At 43.5% G+C, this 8,890-nt stretch overlaps 1 non-coding gene across 1 annotated transcript; it reads right to left on the bottom strand.

The window, feature by feature from the left end:
- Window positions 1-1,993: 1,993 nt before the first annotated feature.
- Window positions 1,994-2,083, bottom strand: trnap-cgg. The gene is given in 2 exon segments: window positions 1,994-2,029; window positions 2,048-2,083. It is a non-coding gene; the product is annotated as a tRNA-Pro (tRNA).
- Window positions 2,084-8,890: the final 6,807 nt, after the last annotated feature.

Below are 8,890 nucleotides of genomic sequence, written 5' to 3'. Positions count from 1 at the left end.
TTATTTTGACAGCATATTACTCCCTGGGACCAGCCAGATTAATTTCAATGACATTTTCCTCTCTTGGGCATTCCTATGTATCTTAATCTGTCTAGTTTTGTCACATGAATTTGACTCAAAGAGATGCATCAAAACTGGCTTCTACAGAACCTCACACTGACAAAAGCAAGAATGGCTAATGGATGGAAAGTATATAGATGAGATGGAGTTTCATCAATACACCTGTCCTAGCAGTGCTTCACTAGTTTTGCTGGCATCATATTTCATGCAAGCCTTCTACAACTCAAATGGATTGTCTGCATAGTCGGGGTCAATAAGCTGTACCTTAGCCACAAGTCTGACCAGAAGTACGATTGCATAGTATTGTATATTATATAATATATAATCTACTATTGTATCACAGAGGCAGAGGGCTTTTATTTTCTTGCCCTCTTATGTGTTTGCTGATTTATTTCAATCCTGTCTGTTTTCCTTTATTTTGCCAGTGAATTCCTTTTACTTGCATTTTTTTCTGTACTGTTCCAGAACAGCTTTAATTTTCCTTTAATTGACTAGTAATCAGTAATTTGCAGTCTTTGGTAGAGGAAAGCAGCATTGCAATGTTTTTGAGGTGATGAGTAAATATATGATCTCACTGTTATCGTCTATGTTGCATCACATGCTTACCCCAAAAGGTTTTCGAATGACGAGCAGGCAAATTTTATGATCACCAAGTTAATTGGTGTGTTTGCTTTAAGCTACAAAATGAGTCACTCCAGCCAGTAGTACCATGTGATTTAGGTTTTGTTTTATATCAAGCAAGACTTCTGGAGCAGTCAATGATTGGCGGGAGGTTTATTTCAGGTAGGGATGAGCAGACAATCAGCCCAGAATCTAGCACTGTACCCTATTGAACCTTTTTGGCTGATCATGATCATGTGGCCAAATTTCTCCATTTAAAATAAACTTTTGTTCTATGTTTTTCAGGTATCGTTCTCTAGCCCAATGTGGGTGCTACTAGCCCTCAGACAATGCCATTTAATAAGACAGTTAGTGTCGACATTCCTTTAAAGTTTCACCTGAACTCCTTCTGCAGCATGGCTGAGATCAGGAACTTGACATGTGGGGAATCTCATTCCTTCAGCAGACTGGATCACCAGTATTTATTTTCTGGTCAGAAAGTTGTCTGAAATGTGTAGAAATTATCAACCCATCATGAATCTCTAAACTAAATCACTGACATACCTATATTATTGGAATTTCTGTTGCTATGGAGAGCTGAGCATTCTTCCCATGAGGCAATTTTCAACTTATTTATGCCCAAGAGTTTTTGAGAGTGGATTGTAAACATTTATGGTTCGGGTGTTATATTCCAGAAAACCCAGAGCTGCAATCAATTCTTGTACACTTTTATGGACATTTATTTACTGAGTTACTACCCCATAACCCAACAACCACAGTTTCAGCCTGAGCCTACGTAACTCTTTCGAGTACAAACATGTTTCCATCTGTTCCTATTCAGATGAAGTTACACTGTTTCATAGTTTGCCATTGTAAGATTTGAACTCTTGATCTTGGGTTATAAGCCCAGTACCATAACCACTTGGCTATTTAGGCCAAGCCCTGAGCCTATGTAACTCTTTCGAGTACAAACACGTTTCCATCTGTTTATTCAGATGAAGTTACATTGTTTCATAGTTTGCCATTGTGAGATTTGAACTCTTGATCTTGGGGTTCCAAACCCAGTACCATAACCACTTGGCTATTTAGGCCAAGCCCTTATAACGAGGAGGGTGTCCTATATGTAAGTGGCATTTTTGATGATCTTTTAAATTAACTGATGGTAAGTCTTTCAAGTACAAACCCGTTTCCATCTGTTTCAGATGAAGTTACATTGTTTCATAGTTTGCCACTGTGAGATTTGAACTCTTGATCTTGGGGTTACAAACCCAGTACCATAACCACTTGACTATTTAGGCCAAGATAAATAAGCATCACAAGTGATAACACACGAGGGCTCATCCGGGATTTGAACCCGGGACCTCTCGCACGATCATTTTATGAAAACCCCGAAGCAAGAATCATACCTCTAGACCAACGAGCCTTCCACAACAGTGTAACTCTTTCGAGTACAAACCCATTTCCATCTGTTCCTATTCAGATGAAGTTACATTGTTTCATAGTTTGCCATTGTGAGATTTGAACTCTTGATACTCTTTTGAGTAAACCTGTTTCCATCTGTTTCAGATGAAGTTACATTGTTTCATAGTTTGCCATTGTGAGATTTGAACTCTTGATACTCTTTTGAGTAAACCTGTTTCCATCTGTTTCAGATGAAGTTACATTGTTTCATAGTTTGCCATTGTGAGATTTGAACTCTTGATCTTGGGGTTACAAACCCAGTACCATAACCACTTGGCTATTTAGGCCAAGCATAAGTATATGTAAAAAACAAAAAAACTGCGGATGCTGGAAATCCAAAACAAAAACAGAATTACCTGGAAAAACTCAGCAGGTCTGGCAGCATCGGCGGAGAAGAAAAGAGTTGACGTTTCGAGTCCTCATGACCCTTCGACAGAACTTGAGTTCGAGTCCAGGAAAGAGCTGAAATATAAGCTGGTTTAAGGTGTGTGTGTGGGGGGCGGAGAGATAGAGAGACAGAGAGGTGGAGGGGGTTGGTGTGGTTGTAGCGACAAACAAGCAGTGATAGAAGCAGATCATCAAAAGATGTCAACAACAATAGTACAATAGAACACATAGGTGTTAAAGATAAAGTTGGTGATATTATCTAAACGAATGTGCTAATTAAGAATGGATGGTAGGGCACTCAAGGTATAGCTCTAGTGGGTTTTTTTTTTTTTATTTTATATAATGGAAATAGGTGGGAAAAGGAAAATCTTTATAATTTATTGGGAAAAAAAAAAAGAGAAGGGGGAAACAGAAAGGGGGTGGGGATGGGGGAGGGGACTCACGACCTAAAGTTGTTGAATTCAATATTCAGTCCGGAAGGCTGTAAAGTCCCTAGTCGGAAGATGAGGTGTTGTTCCTCCAGTTTGCGTTGGGCTTCACTGGAACAATGCAGCAAGCCAAGGACAGACATGTGGGCAAGAGAGCAGGGTGGAGTGTTAAAATGGCAAGCGACAGGGAGGTTTGGGTCATTCTTGCGGACAGACCGCAGGTGTTCTGCAAAGCGGTCGCCCAGTTTACGTTTGGTCTCTCCAATGTAGAGGAGACCACATTGGGAGCAACGAATGCAGTAGACTAAGTTGGGGGAAATGCAAGTGAAATGCTGCTTCACTTGAAAGGAGTGTTTGGGTCCTTGGACGGTGAGGAGAGAGGAAGTGAAGGGGCAGGTGTTGCATCTTTTGCGTGGGCAAGGGGTTGTGCCATAGGAGGGGGTTGAGGAGTAGGGGGTGATGGAGGAGTGGACCAGGGTGTCCCGGAGGGAGCGATCCCTACGGAATGCCGATAAGGGGGGTGAAGGGAAGATGTGTTTGGTAGTGGCATCATGCTGGAGTTGGCGGAAATGGCGGAGGATGATCCTTTGAATGCGGAGGCTGGTGGGGTGATAAGTGAGGACAAGGGGGACCCTATCATGTTTCTGGGAGGGAGGAGAAGGAGTGAGGGCGGATGCGCGGGAGATGGGCCGGACACGGTTGAGGGCCCTGTCAACGACCGTGGGTGGAAAACCTCGGTTAAGGAAGAAGGAGGACATGTCAGAGGAACTGTTTTTGAATGTAGCATCATCGGAACAGATGCGACGGAGGCGAAGGAACTGAGAGAATGGGATGGAGTCCTTACAGGAAGTGGGGTGTGAGGAGCTGTAGTCGAGATAGCTGTGGGTGTCGGTGGGTTTGTAATGGATATTGGTGGATATCACATCAACAATTTCCAGTTCCCTGGCCCCTACCGCTTCCTCTTCACCATGGACGTCCAATCCCTCTACACCTCCATCCCCCACCAGGATGGTCTGAGGGCCCTTAGCTTCTTCCTCGAACAGAGGCCCGAACAATCCCCATCCACCACTACTCTCCTCCGTCTGGCTGAACTTGTTCTCACGCTGAACAATTTCTCCTTCAACTCCTCTCACTTCCTCCAAATAAAAGGTGTGGCTATGGGTACCCGCATGGGCCCCAGCTATGCCTGTCTCTTTATGGGGTATGTGGAACATTCCTTGTTGCAGTCCTACTCCGGCCCCCTTCCACAACTCTTTCTCCGGTACATCGATGATTATTTCGGTGCTGCTTCATGCTCTCGTCAGGACTTGGAAAAATTTATTAATTTTGCTTCCAATCTCCACCCCTCCATCATTTTCACGTGGTCCATCTCTGACACTTCCCTTCCCTTCCTTGACCTCTCTGTCTCAATCTCTGGTGATAGACTGTCCACCAATATCCATTACAAACCCACCGACACCCACAGCTATCTCGACTACAGCTCCTCACACCCCACTTCCTGTAAGGACTCCATCCCATTCTCTCAGTTCCTTCGCCTCCGTCGCATCTGTTCCGATGATGCTACATTCAAAAACAGTTCCTCTGACATGTCCTCCTTCTTCCTTAACCGAGGTTTTCCACCCACGGTCGTTGACAGGGCCCTCAACCGTGTCCGGCCCATCTCCCGCGCATCCGCCCTCACTCCTTCTCCTCCCTCCCAGAAACATGATAGGGTCCCCCTTGTCCTCACTTATCACCCCACCAGCCTCCGCATTCAAAGGATCATCCTCCGCCATTTCCGCCAACTCCAGCATGATGCCACTACCAAACACATCTTCCCTTCACCCCCCTTATCGGCATTCCGTAGGGATCGCTCCCTCCGGGACACCCTGGTCCACTCCTCCATCACCCCCTACTCCTCAACCCCCTCCTATGGCACAACCCCTTGCCCACGCAAAAGATGCAACACCTGCCCCTTCACTTCCTCTCTCCTCACCGTCCAAGGACCCAAACACTCCTTTCAAGTGAAGCAGCATTTCACTTGCATTTCCCCCAACTTAGTCTACTGCATTCGTTGCTCCCAATGTGGTCTCCTCTACATTGGAGAGACCAAACGTAAACTGGGCGACCGCTTTGCAGAACACCTGCGGTCTGTCCGCAAGAATGACCCAAACCTCCCTGTCGCTTGCCATTTTAACACTCCACCCTGCTCTCTTGCCCACATGTCTGTCCTTGGCTTGCTGCATTGTTCCAGTGAAGCCCAACGCAAACTGGAGGAACAACACCTCATCTTCCGACTAGGGACTTTACAGCCTTCCGGACTGAATATTGAATTCAACAACTTTAGGTCGTGAGTCCCCTCCCCCATCCCCACCCCCTTTCTGTTTCCCCCTTCTCTTTTTTTTTTTCCCAATAAATTATAAAGATTTTCCTTTTCCCACCTATTTCCATTATATAAAATAAAAAAAAAAACCCACTAGAGCTATACCTTGAGTGCCCTACCATCCATTCTTAATTAGCACATTCGTTTAGATAATATCACCAACTTTATCTTTAACACCTATGTGTTCTATTGTACTATTGTTGTTGACATCTTTTGATGATCTGCTTCTATCACTGCTTGTTTGTCGCTACAACCACACCAACCCCCTCCACCTCTCTGTCTCTCTATCTCTCCGCCCCCCACACACACACCTTAAACCAGCTTATATTTCAGCTCTTTCCTGGACTCGAACTCAAGTTCTGTCGAAGGGTCATGAGGACTCGAAACGTCAACTCTTTTCTTCTCCGCCGATGCTGCCAGACCTGCTGAGTTTTTCCAGGTAATTCTGTTTTTGTTTTGATAAGTATATGTAACTCTTTCAAGTACAAACACATTTCCATCTGTTTCAGATGAAGTTACATTGTTTCATAGTTTGCCATTGTAAGATTTGAACTCTTGATACTCTTTTGAGTAAACCTGTTTCCATCTGTTTCAGATGAAGTTATATTGTTTCATAGTTTGCCATTGTGAGATTTGAACTCTTGATCTTGGGGTTACAAACCCAGTACCATAACCACTTGGCTATTTAGGCCAAGCCCCCTGAGCTTATGTATGGGAGCTCAAGTGAATCCCAGTTAATGACTACAACCTGAATATAATTAATATACAATTGACATCAGGAACCCACAAATGTGTGCAGAGGCACTGCTGGAGTTTAACCAGCTAATCTCAGAGCACTGGGTAAGCTACCCATAGGACTACTCTACCTGCGTTGACTTGGTTATCTTGAGGTAACTTGGAAAAATCCCAGTTCCTGATAATGGGCCTGCCTCTCCTGGTCCCATCAAGGAGAGAAGATGGTTGATCATCAACAACACCCTGCTGAATTGTGGTTTGAATATTGAATTACCGAGCATGACATAGATGATCCAGCTGGTATCATGCTATCTTGGAACCAAATTAGAATGATAAAATGATGCAGTACACAAAGAGGCGACTCAGCTCATCATACCAGTTCTTTGAAAGAGCTACCCAATTCATCCCCTTCACTTGCTCTTTCCCCATAATCCTGCAAATTTTTCCTTTTCTATTATATAACCAATCCTCTATTGAAAGTTATTATTGAATCTTTGGCCAATGCACTCCATGTCATAAAAGCCCATCTGGCTCGTTTGCCATTTATCTTAAATATGTGTCCTCTAGTTATAACCTTCCTGTTAGTTTGAACAGTTCCTTCCTATCTACTCTAACTTGAGCTCAAGAAATCTCTTCCCAGTAAAGGTGGAGCCACTGCACCAATGTGGCAGCTGCAAAATAATCAATCTCCAATGAATGATGAGGAACTTGAAATCCTACCTTGTTGCCACATGGTTTAGTTAAAATATTTCCGTGATTATTTGTGACAATTCTGAGCTTCTAATTGATTTCTTCCATCACAATGTATTAGAGGTGAAGACAGTGTAGGAAGTCTTGTGGTACAATGGGTAAATATCCCTACTTCTAGGCCAGATGCTCTGAGTTCAAGTCCCAATTCAGGACTTGGTGGCCATGGAAGGTGAATTCATAATCTGGCCAAACAGGCTGATTGAACCTCAAACAGGTTGATTATCAGCCTGTAAATCCTTTCAGTACGCCTGATGGTGAGCCACACTGCAGAAGGTGACTGCAAATCACAGCAGTACTTTGCTGAGCATTATCATGGTCCAATCCAATAGAAATCCATGGTCATCAGTCCCCTGCTTAGGGCATGATACCTGAAGGAGGAAGTGGTGTAGAGCATGTATATGTTATCCCTTATCATGGAGATGCTATCACTGCTCCATGATATTAGATACATACAATGATGTTTCATTCTATGTATATAAGATTAAGGGATGATCTATTTGAGATGAATTACCAGTTTGACAGGGTAGATCGAGAGAAACTATTTCTTTTGGTGGGACAGTGCAGGACAAGGAGGAATAACCTTAACATGGGAGCTATGCTATTCAAGGGTGATATCAGGAAATATTTCTTACACAAAGGGTAGTGGATATCTGGAACTTTCTCTCCACCAAGAAATTGTTCAGATTGGGAGTCATTTGAAAATTTCAAAATTGAGATTTATAGATTTTTGTTAGGCTAGGATATTAATGGACATGAAACCAAGGCAGGTAAATGGAGTTAAGATACAGGTCAACCATGATTTATCTAAATGCAGAACAGGCTTGAGGGGCTACTTGGCCTCCCCTGTTCCTTTGTTCATTCTTACAATACCCTGTTGTATGTGTGTGGGGTGGCACTGCCCAGAGAGCAAGAAGATGACAAACAAAAAAGGATTTCTGCCACTATTTCAAACCAGTTGTCTGGTATGGGAATTGCATGAATGCTGATTAACAGTTTGGAGGGGTTCCTGATGGAAATCCCTGTACCTGATTTTTGGGGTGTTATATTTATTAGGTATCAAAGTGGAAATAGCAAAGGATTCTTCTAATACCATTGTACAGAGGGGATGTAGCAAAGGTTTTTAACTAGAGGGTTAGGGGAAGGAACTGGGAAAGGTCGGTGGTAATTAGAATCAAAAGCATGGATGAATAGATACTTTATTTGGAGGCATTTGTTTAATGAAAGGGAATAAATTGACGTGGCAGTGTGAAAGATAGTTCCAAAAAGCACTGATGTGATCAGTGAAGGAATGGCTTCATTGTTGGTATATGGGGAACACAGTAAATGTGCAGCATTGTAGCTTTGGAGGTGTGGGTCGGGTTTTCAGCCTGGGACATGTAACTGAGGGAGATAAATAATCCACCTCACCTGGAGGAGATGGTGGCATGGTTGTAATATCACTGGACAAATAATCCAAAGGCCCAGGCTAGTGCTTTGGGGAAATGGGTTCAAATCCCATCACAGCAGTTGGTGGAATTTAAATTCAATTAATAAATCTGGAATATAAAGCTAGTCTTAGTGATTATGACTATAAAACTATCTTCAATTGTTGTAAAGACCCATCATGTCCACAAATGTCCTTTAGAGAAGGAATTCTGCCACCCTTACCTGGTCTGGCCTACATGTGACTCCACACTCACAGCAATGTGCTTGACTCTTAACTGCCCTCTGAAATGGCCAAGCAAGCCACTTAGTTCAAGTGCAATTGGGGATGGGCAACAAATGCTGGCCTTGCCAGTGACACTCAAATCCCATGAAAGAATAAAGAAAAAATATCCAACTCTAGAGACCAACTTCAATGGTGACTGAGGAGGTTTGCTCCACATTCACTTTCAAGTGAATAAGTGAAGAATCAGTGAAAGCCCCTTGCTTTTAATCAATTTTGTGCCCAGGTCGCGGACGTTAACGAGTCTTAGATGAGGAGCAACTATATCAGGCTTGTCCTGTGTGAGTGACCCCAGTGCCCTCCTGTTCTGTAACAGGACAGGAGTTTGTTGTTTGTTTACACTCAACCTCTACAAGCAGTGAACACCCAGCCTGGTGCCAGCTTTGGGTTGTTGCCGCTGAT

The sequence above is a fragment of the Carcharodon carcharias genome, chromosome 9, assembly GCF_017639515.1.
Source record: "Carcharodon carcharias isolate sCarCar2 chromosome 9, sCarCar2.pri, whole genome shotgun sequence".
In the NCBI taxonomy this organism is placed as follows: domain Eukaryota; kingdom Metazoa; phylum Chordata; class Chondrichthyes; order Lamniformes; family Lamnidae; genus Carcharodon; species Carcharodon carcharias.
The sequence above is the reverse complement of the archived record's forward strand: the minus strand, read 5'-3'. Positions and strand labels throughout refer to the sequence as shown.